Below are 15,860 nucleotides of genomic sequence, written 5' to 3'. Positions count from 1 at the left end.
AATATTTCAATCGCAGCATACATTGGTGATACTTTTAAACACACTAGATATTGTACGCTCCCAGCTGAATGAAAGGTTCTTGAGCAAAAGAGCTGTTAGCCTCTGTTCACAAATGCACTTTTCAGTTCAGTTCAGTCGCTCAGTCATGTCCAACTCTTTGTGACCCCATGAACTGCAGCACTCCAGGCCTCCCTGTCCATCATCAACTCCCAGAGTTCACTTAAATTCATGTCCATTGAGTCGGTGATGCCATCCAGCCATCTCATCCTCTGTCATCCCCTTTTCCTCCCGCCTTCAATCTTTCCCACTATCAGGGTCTTTTTCAATGAGTCAGCTCTACGTGTGGCCAAAGTATTGGAGTTTCAGCTTCAACATCAGTCCTTCCAATGAACACCCAGGACTGATCTCCTTTAGGATGGACTGGTGAGTTCTCTTTATAGCCCAAGGGACTCTCAAGAGTCTTCTCCAACACCACAGCTCAAAAGCATCAATTCTTCAGTGCTCAGTTTCTTAATAGTCCAACTCTTACATCCATACCTGACCACTGGAAGAACCATAGCTCTGACTAGATGGACCTTTGTTGGCAAAGTAATGTCTCTGCTTTTTAATAGGCTGTCTAGGCTTGTCATAACTTTCCTTCCGAGGAGTAAGCGTCTTTTAATTTCATGGTTGCAGTCACCATCTACAGTGATTTTGGAGCCCAGAAAAATAAACTCAGCCACTGTTTCCACTGTTTCCTCATCTATTTGCCATGAAGTAACGGAACCGGATGCCATGATCTTAGTTTTCTGAATGTTGAGGTTTACGCCAACTTTTTCACTCTCCTCTTTCACTTTCATCAAGAGGCTCTTTAGTTCTTCTTCACTTTCTGCCATAAAATGCACTTTTATGGTACATTTAAATGTCATCTTGATTTGATCATAGGTATTTATTATGTTATTCAAGTTAGTCATTTAAAAAATACATCAAACACTTGAATAACATGATAAATACCTATGATCAAACCATGACAACACCTATCCACTCATTTATAAGTTTTTTTGAGGGCAGGAACTACAGTATGTAGATACTTTATAAAGGTCTAAGCATAAACACTTAAAACACTGTATTCATACAGCTGTTCTTCCCGTGTCATTGGCCACTGTGTCTTGATTTAACACATTTTATTATATCTAGGAAATAAGAATGAATCTTCTGACACACAGCAAATATGCTATGTTTGATACATAAAAAATAAATAGTTTCAAATAGCATAAATGTTGGTGAAATTGAAACACTGAAGTATAGCTCAATGAATTAAGAGAGATGTACACAGAGTCCAAAGGATGTGGTTACAGATGATCTAAATACCTCCTAGCAGTCTAGGTCTTCCAGCTTTCTGGGACTGATAACACGATATTGGGGCATCCTAGGTGAAGTTGATGGTCTCAAATACTGCACCATGATAATCTGACCTCCAAGAGTCTAACAAGAAGCTATGCCTAAACTTCTGTTAATTACTCCAAGAGATGAAGAAAAGGGAAATGGTTGCTTGAAAGAATTTTAGGATTTGCAAACTTGAAACATAGTTTATCTTAGTGATTCACTAACCATGGAAGCCTTCAGTTGAACTGGCCCTAGTTTGCAGATTAAAAATGATTAGTTTTATGATTCGTGAACATTTATAAAAACTTTCTCCTACAATTATCTGAAACCGAGGCTACTCTACTGTGGTGGTGGTGGCAGTCGCGTTTTAGAATAAAAACGATTCCTTGAATTCAGTATTTCAATATTGTGCTTTGGGGGACATTGGGGTAAGTAATGCAGACACTTCTGCCCTCTAAAAAATATTTGGGAGGGATGTAGATATATATATATATATATATATATATATATATATAGATAGATAGATAGATATAGATATAGATATAGATATAGATATAGATATATATGAAATATAAAGTAGAATGAAATAATATAAAAAAATCTTAGTGATGATGGTCTACATATTGCTTGCTTCTTCCAAGGAGCAAGCATCTTTTAATTTCATGGCTGCAGTCACCATCTGCAGTGATTTTGGACCCAAGTAGTCTCACTGTTTCCATTGTTTCCCCATCTATTTGCCATGAAGTGATGGGACTGGATGCCATGATCTTAGTTTTCTGAATGTTGAGTTTTAAGGCACTTTTTTCACTCTCCTTTCACTTTCATCATGAGGCTTTTTAGTTCTTCTTCACTTTCTGTCAAAAAGGTGGTGTCATCTGCATATCTGAGGTTATTGATATTTCTCCTGGCCATCTTGATTCCAGCTTGGGCTTCATCAAGCCCAGCATTTTGCATGATGCACATACTGCTTAAAAAGGCAAAATTTTTGCCACAGTGTTCACCTTGTATATTCTGATCTTTCACTACTCCCCACTCAGAAAGATTGTTAATAGCTTAGAGATTTTAAGTTATCAATAAACACTTTCTCAAGTTCTTTATGGACAAGGTTGATCCCACTTACTATCTGAGCTTCTGTTTCACCTAATATATATAATCCCATTGATGGCTCATATTCTTCACAGGCAGTAGTATTAAAGTCCTAAAATTCTAGTAAACTATGATTTTCCTTTAGACCAAAAACTTTCCAGTTTGGCCACTAAACCTCTTAGGACTTCTTGTTGCTTTTGCAGTGTTGCTAAGAAGGTCTTCCTTTCTGTCTATCCCCAGGGGAAATCAGGTAGACAGAGTACCACTAGTAGAAGGCCTCTTGGGAACTTATTGGAGATCACAGTTGCTTGTCTTCCCTGATACTGTCCTTCCTAATGTAACACAGGTAATAATGAACATATGGATGTAAATTTATATTCTATTCCTAAAAACTAACTTATAGATGATCCTGTTTGTAGAACCCCAGAAATATTTACCTCCAACAGATAATCTGACAATCTGTCTCTTAGCACAATACTTTGCAATCTCCCTGATCACTTTTTTTTAATGAGATAAAAGAGGTTCATAGAAGTCAACTGTTTTGATCAAGACTACAGCACTTAGAGTAATCAAAGACTTTCTTTGTTTTCGATTCCAAATAGTAGGAAGAGAATGGAAAATATCATGTTTGTATCCTTTCAAAGAATGACAACTGCACTTTTTTCTTCTGTACATATGATGCTGTACCTGTCCTCACAGGTAATCCTTGGTCAGTGAAGAACACAGTTTGAGAAAGGGGGCATCTAGATCTGATACGCCTGGATTCAAGCCCAGACAATAGCAACTTTAATCTCATTTTATCCAGTGGAGATTTGAAAGCATCCCAGTACAATCTGTGGAAGCAAAAGATGGAAGAAGTACAGGCCTGGCATATACAGTATTATTATCTCCCTGGGTGATTATAAATGAGCCAGGAACCTACTTCTAGAAATATGCTTCTGCCAGTAATTATCTGTATGACTTCAGTTAAACCACTTAATTTCTCCAAATCTCCACTTTGTCATTTGTAAGAGAGTCAGACATTCTCAAAGGTTTTTATTTGCTCAAAATTCTATGATTGGTTTGAAAGGTGAAAGAGTTAGTCCTCAGTTATACCTGACTCTTTGTGACCCCATGGACTGTAGCCTGCTAGGCTTCTCTGTTCATGAAATTCTCTAGGCAAGAATACTGTGGTGGGTAGCCATTCCCCTCTCAAGCGCTCTTCCCAACCTAGGGATCAAACCTGGGTCTCCTATATTGCAGACAGATTTTTTACCATCTGAAGCCCCCAAAATATGGAACACTTCACAGATTTGCATGTCATCCTTGTGAGGTGCCATGCTAACCTTCTCCATATAGTTCAAGTTTTAGTGTATGTGTTGCCAAAGAAAACATTTAATTGATTGAGGCTGTCCTCTTTGCTAAATGTTGATAATCTTACATGTCACTCAATTGGCTGAAGCAAGATGAAGTGCTTCTAGAAATGAACTCACTCTGAGCTCCAGGAACTACATTTATTCCAGAGTCAAAGGTGATTTGGTTTCTTCCTTCAACATCAGAAATTAGTTGGAGCAAGAAGCAACACATTCAAAAAGGAAGAAGGAGTTCTGGTTGGGTTGTCCACTTTATCTTAAGGAAAGCACTTTCCAGATAATGTAGTGACTGCTAGCATGTGCATTTGCAAACCACACTGGTTTTGTCCAGAGACCTACCCAGGCCTTAGATACACAGATCCATAGACAACAGGTTGTTACCCTAGAGATGCCCACAATCAACTGCCTGCTTCTTCCCAAAGTCCCAGGTGGGATCAATGGTGATTTAGTAAAAATGTGTCTGACAACAGTCCTTTTTAAAATCCCTGATAAACTAAAACAGGGACTTTTATATGAAACAATTGTTTTTAAAGGTCTAAGTATAAAAGACGCTTACTCCTTGGAAGAAAAGTTATGACCAACCTAGATAGCATATTCAAAAGCAGAGACATTACTTTGCTGACTAAGGTCCATCTAGTCAAGGCTATGGTTTTTCCTGTGGTCATGTATGGATGTGAGAGTTGGACTGTGAAGAAGGCTGAGCGCTGAAGAATTGATGCTTTTGAACTGTGGTGTTGGAGAAGACTCTTGAGAGTCCCTTGGACTACAGGGAGATCCAACCAGTCCATTCTGAAGGAGATCAACCCTGGGTGTTCTTTGGAAGGAATGATGCTAAAGCTGAAACTCCAGTACTTTGGCCACCTCATGCAAAGAGTTGACTCATTGGAAAAGACTCTGATGCTGGGAGGGATTGGGGGCAGGAGGAAAAGGGGACAACAGAGGATGAGATGGCTGGATGGCATCACTGACTCGACGGACTTGAGTCTGAGTGAACTCTGAGAGTTGGTGATGGACAGGGAGGCCTGGTGGTGCTGCGATTCATGGGGTCTCAAAGAGTCGGACACGACTGAGCGACTGAACTGAAGTATAAAACAAGCTTCCAGATTCTATTTGCATTTAATTTGGTATCAGTAGATGTATATTTTCTTCTCTTTTAAAAGCATTTACTCTCTCAAGGTTAAGTACCTTCAAAGACCCACCATCTCAACTTGTAATAAGGGACACTTTTTTAGGATAGGAGAAAGCCTGTTATAAGTTTCTCTCCAATCAACTATAAGGTCTTGAGAAAACTACAAAAATATGACCACATGATCCTCTTTAAAAAAAAAAACAAAGATTCTTTTATTTTTTATAGCCACATGGAGGCAAGAAGTTCATTTGTGAACACCTCGAAAAGGGATCAAGAGTTCCAAGTACTGAAATTATACAAAGTTCTTCCCTATTTTTTAAAAAGGAGATAAATTTTATGAATATACAATCACCTTGATGAGGAAACTTGTATACAGTACGTGTTCTGTGCCAGTCACAATTCTGGTGCTCATGAGAACACACAAACACATGAAGTATCCTAGTCCCTGAAATGGGTGCATTACACTACTCTCGCTATTTTTATAGCTATTTGAAAATAACTATAAACATTAATAAAAAATGTTTACTGATACCCAGCTTCCAATATTCCATAACTAGAAGAGAACTGATATATAGGTTATCTTTCTGTAATATATAATCACATAGTATGTAAATATGTAATAATTGTAAGTGGCGAGGTAGGAGAGAAAAATATGCTGGCTTGGGGGTAAGGATGACAATGAAAGGGGGTTTGGTGTGAGACACAGCAAGATGACCATGAATATTCAAGCATACAATATCCTGGATGAAACTGGGATCCCTTCCCAAATGGATACATCTAGATTGCAATACTATTAATTCTACTCTATTAAGAGACTTAGATATAGCTCTGGACATGGCTGGCTTTAAACAACAGGTCATAGAAATTACCTACTGAGTTCCCTGTGGTCATTGACCAAAGGAGTTCCTGATAGTAGAGATATCAACTCCTAGTGAGGATGGAAAAGAGGAAGAGCAAGAGGGAAGAGAAAAACAAGATAGAAGGAGATGAGAAAAAAAAAAAGAACCTGCATTAGGCTGCAGTCTCCATGCTGTAATCACTGAGTTAGAGACAGTTCCAGATGGATGAAACTTCTCTGACACTCAGCCTTTGCCCTGAAACTTGCCTACTGTAGCATGATCTATTTGCTTGTCTTTTCCAGCAAAATGTTCCATTAAGGTTTCTGACATGAGCCTCATAATCACACTGAAATTCAAGAAACTCAGTAGAATGATTCTTTGTGATCTGGTTGAACCCCACTGAGAAAAAAATTCACCTGTGAGACTGCAGGTGCCAATTGTCACTCTAGCCTGTACTAATCAAAGGTGAAAACTCTTGGCTCTTTTAGTTTTTCTAAGGAAGTGACATTCCTATTTATTATTCATCTACTTTAAGTTTTCACAGAAAGCACTAGGCCACCTGTCCAATGTTGGCACTTAAGGAAAACCGACACACTGAAAATTAATAATAGCAGGTTGAAATACTTGTAGATTTTCTGAAAACAGAAAAGAAAAAAATCAAGATTAACTCTGATTTGGCTTTTGGTAGCTCTCTCCATCGGAGAAGGCGATGGCACCCCACTCCAGTACTCTTGCCTGGATAATCCCATAGACAGAGGAGCCTGGTAGGCTGCAGTCCATGGGGTAGCAAAGAGTCGAACAAGACTGAGAGACTTCACTTTCACTTTTCACTTTCATGCATAGGAGAAGGAAATGGCAACCCACTCCAGTGTTCTTGCCTAGGGAATCCCAGGGATGGGGGAGCCTGGTAGGCTGCCGTCTATGGGGTTGCACAGAGTCGGACACAACTGAAGCAACTTAGCAGCAGCAGCAGCTCTCTCCATAATGCTATTTACTAGAAAATATTTATGCAGCCTTTGCCCAGCCAAATAAATCAGCACATGGATACTTGGATTTAGAAAGATGATAAGTGGGGTGGGCAATGATCTCTTACATTTTAAAAATAGATTAATGACAACATTTTTCTGAATAAACTTCTTTTTCCTTAAAATTTTCAACTTTACAAAAGCTAATATACACACGACTTTCAGAAATAGGTCTACTACCTACACTATATTGATAGTTCACACACTATAAGCTGCCAATGACATGTTGGTATATGTAAATTGTATATGTACATGCTACTTTGCATAGAAACTGACTAAATGGTCAGGAAACTACTGCAGAAAACCCAAAACTTTGGGGATTGGAGAAGAGGTTTAAAATGCCACTTTTCATGGCTGTCTTACTCAAAATTTATCACCAAGCCCATTTTAGTTAGAAAATAACACTAAAAGGGCTGTCTTTTGTTTCTGCTACTTGCAAACCAACTACTCAGTTCAGGTGCAATAACACTAACAATAATAATAGCTACCATTTATTTAGTGTTTTGCCAGGCTCTCAGCTAATAATGAACTTGCAATATCTCACCATGTTCACAAGAAGCCTTTGATATTAGTAACATTTTTAACCATGAGGAAACTGAGGCAGATAAAAATTGTGTATTAATTAGCCCAACAGCATGCAGCAGTGAACAGTGGAGCTGGGGGTGAACCTGAGTACTTTGACTCCAGAACTCCCTTTTAAACAGTATGCCGTCCTTCACTACCTACCCATACACGTTGATTTAAATATAGATTTGTCACTCAAAACTCTTCAAGCTTCACCTTAAGTGACCCTGATTGATTCATCACTTATATTTCAAGACTTCACTATACAGATCACAGAATCTGGCCAAACTGAGACTGGCCACTTCCCCATACACCCTGTACTTTTCCTTTTTCCAACTGTACTAATGGTATTTCCTTAATGCAAAATGCAGTCATGCACTAAGAGCAGAAGGAGTTGAAACCAATTTAAAATTTATATACGATATATAATAATGATAAAGGCTAACATTTATCAAGCAGTTACTACATGCCAAGAACTGTATTAGTCCATTTACATAAATGTATCATGAATGAAATTGTGTGAAATGACACATATAGTTATTGTTACCCCAATTTTCCAGATGAGAAAATCAAATCTTACGAAGGCTAAGTATTCTGTCTAAAACAACCTAACTTATAAGTATTCCATTGGCCAAGAAGTTTATTTTTTTCCTAAGATGGTACAGAAAAACCTGAACAAACTTTTTGGACAACCCAATAAGAGTCTCAAACTGAACTCCAAGTCTGCCTAACTCTAAGAAGCAAGTTTTTAACCATACATTCTAGGTTATATCTATCCCAAATTTTAATTTCCATTATAGTTATTTAAAACTAAGTTCTATACTTTCCTGCATGCATGCTCAGTCACTCAGTTGTATCTGACTCTTTGCGACTCTATGGATTGTAGCCTGCCAGGCTCCTCTGTCCATGAGATTTCTTAGGCAAGAATACTGGAGGGGGTTGCCATTTCCTTCTCCAGGGGATCTTCCTGACCCAGGGATCGAACCCACATCTCCTGAGTCTCCTACATTGGCAGACATATTCTTCACCACCCAGCCATCTGGGAGGCCCTCTATATCTTCCTACTAAACCATATACTTCTTAGAACTAAAGCAAGATTTTGCATCTCTGCCCTACCCCCCAATACACACACAGTTCCAAGTACAGTGAAGTAAGAAAAGCAAACTAGAGGCCAAGTAAAAAAGCGAAGGGAGTAAAGGCAGAGGATTTCAGAGCAAATGTCAACTGTGTGACTTCAGTGATACAGAATCCCTGAGAGAAGTGCACTTCCCCTGCCCTCTGAAGCACTGCCTCTGCTAAATGTGCATCACTGTTGCCCAGCTAGACTGGCACGGCAGCAGGTTACTGCAGAAAGAGCCCACGCACTCCTCTTCTGCACAGCTGTGCCAGCACTATCCCCTAGATGTAAACCTAACCTTAGCTCCAAGAAGTATACAGTTTAGTAGAAAGAAGGCTGTGCTGGAAGTGTCCCCAGGTGGAAATGGCTCACAATCCCCTCACTTTCTCTGAATGCTGTCAAAAGCACTGTAGTTTGTAAACAATTGGAACCCATTGTTAATTCAGGCTTCTCAGAGATTCTAAAGCCCCAGAGACTGTATAATTAGTTTAAAATTTTTAAAGGAGTAGGTTTTAAGTGAGATTGGGTGTATCCTCAGTTACACTGCCAGTGGTCAGTCTAAGAAATAGGTATGTAAATTAAAGAAAGTTATTTAAACATACCAGAGCCAGAAGATATTAATAAATCTGAGTGTGATTCTAAAAATGGGCAAAGTCTTGAGTCAGCAAAATTTGAAACCACTTCTAATTTTATCTGACCCATTCGGTTATATTCTGCTTCTTGTGACAATATTAGTCCCTATGGTATCATAGAGAACTAGTATGGGAAGAATAGCAGACAAAGTCAAGAGACAGGATTCAAGGTCAGGTCAGACTGTCACTTAAAGCAGAGTAAACTCCAGGAAGTTATCTGGTGCCTACGAGACTTATTTTCATATGTACAATAGATATGGCCTGACTTATTGAATTTGTATTCTTAGTACAAAAACCCACAAGAAATACTTTACTATTTGTAAGGTCTATTACATAATATATATTAATCAATGGGGGAAAAACTGTAGCCACACTGTGAAGATAATATGTAATAAACATTTTTTATTTGATTAAAAGAGAGAATTGTTTTTTTTCTCCCTATCTCCTCCTTTTTCTCAGTTGACTGCATAATATGTGCCAGATGTTGTATTAGGTGCTGGGAATATAGTGACAAACTAATCAGATAAGATACCTTGTGGGGTAGGGGGTAGGATGACAATAGTTAATGTGTAAATAAAAACATGAATACTTTCAGAGGATGAGAAGTATTATAAATAAAATGATAATGATTACAAAAGAACTGGAGGCAATAACACATGGTTGACAATTGGAAAAATCAGAGAGTCTCTAGTATAAAACAGAAAGTGGAAAGAAAACTCCAGAAAAAAGAGAACAGCAACTGCAAGTCCCTAAAAATGAAGTAATTTTGGCAAATTCAAGAGACAGAAATAAGTCCCCTCCAGAAGGAACATAATGAGTGAAGAGGGTATCATGAGGTAGCTTGATCAGGCAATACATATAGGATGGGTCTTGGAGATTCAGTTTTAAAAAAGTAATTTAGATTTTAGTCTAAAGGCAGTGAGAAGCCATTGGATAGTTTTAATTAGGAGAGCAACTTAATCTGATTTGCATGGTCAGAATCTTTGATAAGACCAATAAAGAGGTGTACATGCTAAGTAGCTTCAGTCGTGTCCAACTCTTTGTGACCCCATGGACTGTAGCCCACCAGTCTCCTCTGTCCATGGGATTCTCCAGGCAAGAATACAGGAGTGGGTGTCCATGCCCTCCTCCAAGGGATCTTCCTGGCCCAGGAACTGAACTTGTGTCTTTTATGTCTCCTGCTTTGGCAGGCAAGTTCTTTACCACTAGTGACACCTGGGAAATCCCAACTTTTGCCGATATGAACCCCAATGAGGGCCGTCTGCCCAAACATCGTTTGATTTCTGGGATATACCATCCTCATCATCACATCATTTCTCTGAACACTTCAATGGCCCCCTCACTGTCCTTGGCATGAAGACCAGAATCCTCAACATTGCCACAAAGCACTGCAAAGTCTGAACCTTGCATGTCTCTCAACCCCGTATGATGGTCCACTTCCTCCTTGCCTCTGCCTTCTAGACCATCCGGACTTCCTTAGGGTCTTTGAACATGTGATTCTCCCTATCACCTCAGAACTTTTGCAGATGGTATTCCTTTGGCCTGGAATACTCTTATTTCCTCCATGTATCTTGCCAACCCCTATACTTAAGTCTCATAGCAACTGTCACTTCTTGAGGATGTTTTCCTTAACCTCTATGATGAGATCAAATCTTCTATCCTCTTATTTTATATTCCTATAGAAACACAGTCCTCTCCTTGAAAGTATCTATCACAGTTATGACTTCACACTGATTGGTTTGATTCTTTAGTTAATTTGCATCTCCCCTACAAGATTGTAAGTGCCTCAGGGACAAAGATTGTATTAATATACATATTTGCTCTGAAATTCCCCGTATTCAGCACAGTACTGAAATCAAGCGGGAATTCAATTAATAAAAAAAAAAATCAACCAGGCAGAAGAAGAAATAAAAAATGATAACAAACCAAGAGGAAAAAAACAGACAATATAAATAAACTCACGTGAGATCCAAGTAATAAAGTTATGAGATACAGACTATATGTTCAAAGAATTGATAGACATAATTAGGAATTTTGACAGGAACTGGAAACTATTAAAAATAATCAATAGAAAAACATGTAATTGAAAATTATAATAATCAAAATTAAGAACCCAATGAAGGTTTTTGATAGTACAATAAATTCAGCTGAAGAGCAAGTTAGTAAACTAGAACATAGGTCAGAAGAAAACATCCAGAATAAACATGTGAAAAATAAATGCATTAAAGGAGAGGTGGGAACCAAAACAATCTGATCATATTGCAAATGTATGAAATAATCTCACTGAAGAGGATGCATGGAAAAGATGCTGACCTAAGTAATGCTGGAAATATATGGACTCCATAAAACTAAATGCAAAAGAAATTGTACATAAGCACTGTCTTCTGGTTGGTAAAGTTGCACCCCACAGGGTACAGGTTACCAACTCTGAAACTGCTATACATGCATATTGGAATTGAACAACTAGGTAAATGGATAGCAAAAAGCAGGAATAAGTTTCTCCCTGTTGCAGGGTGGAGGGTGATTACAGAAAAACAAGGGGAGGAAGCAAGAACTCCTATATAGCTTAATACAGATGCTGATAGTTGTATTATCTGTATAATAGGTAGATAGATAGGTAGGTAGGTAGGTAGATAGATATAGCTATGTACATATACATGGCTGGGCTTCCCTGGTGTGGCTCAGTGGTAAAGAATCTGCCCGCAATGCAGGAGAAGCAGGAGACGTGTGTTCCATCCCTGGGCTGGGAAGATTCCCTGGAAGAGGAAATGGCAACCCACTCCAGTATTCTTGCTTGGAAAATTCCATGGACAGAGGAGCCTGAGAGGCTACAGTCTGTTGGGTCACAAAGAATCAGACATGATAGAGAAACTGAATACACACACACATTTACATGATTAGTAAACATACATTTATGCCCTCGCTATGTCAGATAAGAGAAACTAGAAGTATGTCACTTCAGAAGCAATGAGTTCACCAGCAACCTGATTTTGATTTCTAATACCATTATTCAATAAAAGAAACCATGGCTCGCCAGGGAAATGGTTGATCCCAGGACTAGGGTAGGAAATATTCAAAATAAACCTGGAGGATCTTATAGTAACAGAAATAATGAAGTGCTCCAAAATAAAAAAAAAAATTTAAAAACCCCACGAAAACAAAATACTGACAAAGATGGACTTATATCAAAGGAATATGGGAGTCACTGAAAGAGTTCCGAAGGACCAAAGCCAAAACAACCTGAGTAACAAAGTTTTAATACAAAGTTGCATTGTAATTCAAAATATAAAGTAAATGTCCACAACATAAATAAATAACTGAATAAAGAACTGAATGAGAAAAAAGAGAAAAAGCTCCCATGCAGAAGAATCCCAAATAATTTAAGTAGATATTGTGCCCTTGAGGAGGAATATAACTCCACTCCTTAAGTGTGAGTGGGCATAGGACTTCTCTCCAAGGAGTATAGTGTGGAAAAATTAAAAAAGAGAGAGCAAGAGAGTAAACTTACAGGAAAGAAACTTGACAACCACTAATTCAAAGGATTAAGGTCAACAGTAAAAGTGATGTTAATGAGATAGGACAAACCTGTGATATGACATGATAAAAATAGCATTTTACTTCTGTGGTTTTCCTTCCAAAAGCCCACAACCCCAGTCTAACCATTACAAAAACATCAGCCAAGATGAATCTCAGGAAATAAGAAAACTATATGTAACATGGTATCTTGGATGGAATTCTAGAACAGAAAAAAAGACATTAGGTAAAAACTAAAGGAATCTGAATAAATTATGAACTTCAGTAAATGATAATGTGTCAGTATTTGTTTATTAGGGCTTCCCTGGTAGCTAAGTTGGTAAAGAATCTGTCTGCAGTGCAGGAGACCTAGGCTTGATCCCTGGGTCAGGACGACCCCTGGAGAGGGGAATGGCTAGCCACTCCAGTGTTCTTGCCTGGAGAATCCTATGGACATAGGACCCTGGCTGTCTACAGTCCATGGGCTCGCAAGGATTCAGACATGACTTAGTGACTAAACTACTACCACCATTGGTTTATTAATAAATATTGACTGTATAAAATTCCTACAATGTCTGGTGAGCTTTAAGATCCATGTAGAATTAAAAAGGTGTGGCAAGAGTGGCACATTAGTTGGGAAGTTGGCAAGCGTGTTTTCAGATGTAGGAAGTATATAATCGCCTATGGTTTGCATTTATTCAATAATAATAATTATAATTATAATAAAATTGTGTTGTGGGTAAATGCTCATTACTTTCTACGCAAAACACCTGCTAAGAACTGTAATCCAAGTGTATGCCCTGACCAGCAATGCTGAAGAAGCTGAAGTTGAAGGGTTCTATGAAGACGTACAGGACCTTCTAGAACTAACACCCAAAAAAGATGTCCTTTTCATTACAGGGCACTGGAATGCAAAAGTAAGAAGTCAATAAACACCTGGAGTAACAGGCAAATTTGGTGTACAGAATGAAGCAGGGCAAAGGCTAATAAACTTCTGCCAAGAGAACACACTGGTCATAGCAAACACCCTCTTCCAAAAACACAAGGGAAGACTCTACACATGGACATCACCAGATGGTCAATACCAAAATCAGATTGACTATATTCTTTGCAGCCAAAGATGGAGAAGCTCAATACAGTCAGCAAAAACAAGACTGGGAGCTGTCTGTGGCTCAGATCATAAACTCCTTATTGCCAAATCCAGACTTAAATTGAAGAAAGTGGGGAGAAACACTAGACCATTCAGGTATGACCTAAATCAAATCCTTTATGATTATACAGTGGAAGTGAGAAATAGATTTACAGGATTAGAACTGATAGACAGAGTGGCTGATGAACTATGGATGGAGGTCTGTAACTTTGTACAGGAGACAGGAATCAAGACCATCCCCAAGAAAAAGAAATGCAAAAAAGCAAAATGGCTGTCTGGGGAGGCCTTACAAATAACTGAGAAAAACAGAGACGTGAAAAGCAAAGGAGAAAAGGAAAGATATACCCATTTGAATGCAGAGTTCCAAAGAATAGCAAGGAAAGATAAGAACGCCTTCCTCAGTGATCAATGCAAAGAAATAGAGGAAAACAATAGAATAGGAGAGACTAGAGATCTCTTTAAGAAAATTAGAGATACCAAGGGAACATTTTATGCAAAGATGGTCTCAATAAAGGACAGAAATGATATGGACTTAACAAAAGCAGAAGATATTAAGAGGAGGTGTCAAGAATACACAGAACTGTACAAAAAAGATCTTCACGACCCAGATAATCACGATGCTGTGATCAATCACATTCACCTGAGCCAGACATCCTGGAATGTGAACTCAAGTGTGCCTTAGGAAGTATCACTAAGAACAAAGCTAGTGGAAGTGATGGAATTCCAGTTGAGCTATCTCAAATCTTAGAAAGATGATGCTGTAAAAATGCTGCACTCAATATGTCAGCAAATTGGGAAAACTCAGCAGTGGCCACAGGACTGGAAAAGGTCAGTTTTCACTGCAATCCCAAAGAAAGGCAATGCCAAAGAATACTCAAGCTACTGCACAATAGCACTCCTCTCACACACTAATAAAGCAATGGTCAAAATTCTCCAAGATAGGCTTCAGCAATACATGAACCATGAACTTCCAGATGGTCAAGCTGGTTTTAGAAAAGCAGAGGAACCAGAGATCAAATTGCCAACATTCGCTGGATCATCGAAAAAGCAAGAGAGTTCCAGAAAAACATCTATTTCTGCTTCATTGAATATTTCATAGCCTTTGACTATGTGGATCACAATAAACTGTGGAGAATTCTGAAAGAGATGGGGATACCAGACCACCTGACCTGCCTCTTGAGAAACCTATATGCAGGTCAGGAAGCAACATAAAACAACAGACTGGTTCCAAATAGGAAAGGGAGTACATCGAGGCTGTATATTGTCACCCTGCTTATTTAATTTATATGCAGAGTACATCATGAGAAATGCTGGGCTGGAGGAAGCACAAGCTGGAATCAAGATTACTGGGAGAAATCACAATAACCTCAGATATGCAGATGACACCACCCTTATGGCAGAAAGTGAAAAAGAACTAAAGAGCCTCTTGATGAAAGTGAAAGAGGAGAGTGAAAACGTTGGCTTCAAGCTCAACATTCAGAAAACGAAGATCATGGCATCCGGTCCCATCACTTCATGGCAAGTAGATGGGGAAACAATTGACTTTATTTTGGGGGGGGGGGCTCCAAAATCACTGCAGATGGTGACTGCAGCCATGAAATTAAAAGATGCTTAATCCTTGGAAGGAAAGTTATGACAAACCTAGACAGCCTATTAAAAACAGAGACATTACTTTGCCAACAAAGGTCTGTCTAGTCAAGGCTATGGTTTTTCCAGTGGTCATGTATGGATGTGAGAGACTATTAAGCAAGCTGAGCACCAAAGAATGGATCTTTTGAAGTGTGGTGTTGGAGAAGACTCTTTCGAGAGCCCCTTGGACTGCAAGGAGATCCAACCAGTCCATCCTAAAGGAGCTCAGTCCTGGGTGTTCATTGGAAGGACTGATGCTGAAGCTGAAACTCTAATACTTTGGCCACCTGATGAGAAGAGCTGACTCATTGGAAAAGACTCTGACACTGGGAGGGATTGAGGGCAGGAGGAGAAGGGGATGACAGAGGATGAGATGGTTGGATGGCATCACCGACTCAATGGACATGGGTTTGGGTAGACTCCAGCAGTTGGTGATGGACAGGGAGGCCTGGCACGCTG

General features: G+C 39.0%; 1 protein-coding gene and 1 non-coding gene across 2 annotated transcripts in view; both read right to left on the bottom strand.

Annotated features, from left to right (window-relative positions):
• The window catches only part of KCTD16 (potassium channel tetramerization domain containing 16), a 319,267-nt gene that overhangs the window by 263,941 nt on the left and 39,466 nt on the right, over nt 1-15,860 (bottom strand). The gene's annotated exons all lie outside the window — the stretch shown is intronic.
• On the bottom strand, nt 3,720-3,823 carry LOC138441881 (U6 spliceosomal RNA). The gene has a single exon (XR_011257456.1). It is a non-coding gene; the product is annotated as a U6 spliceosomal RNA (small nuclear RNA).

Source organism: Ovis canadensis, chromosome 5 (genome assembly GCF_042477335.2).
Source record: "Ovis canadensis isolate MfBH-ARS-UI-01 breed Bighorn chromosome 5, ARS-UI_OviCan_v2, whole genome shotgun sequence".
NCBI classification, from domain to species: Eukaryota; Metazoa; Chordata; class Mammalia; order Artiodactyla; family Bovidae; genus Ovis; species Ovis canadensis.
The sequence above is the reverse complement of the archived record's forward strand: the minus strand, read 5'-3'. Positions and strand labels throughout refer to the sequence as shown.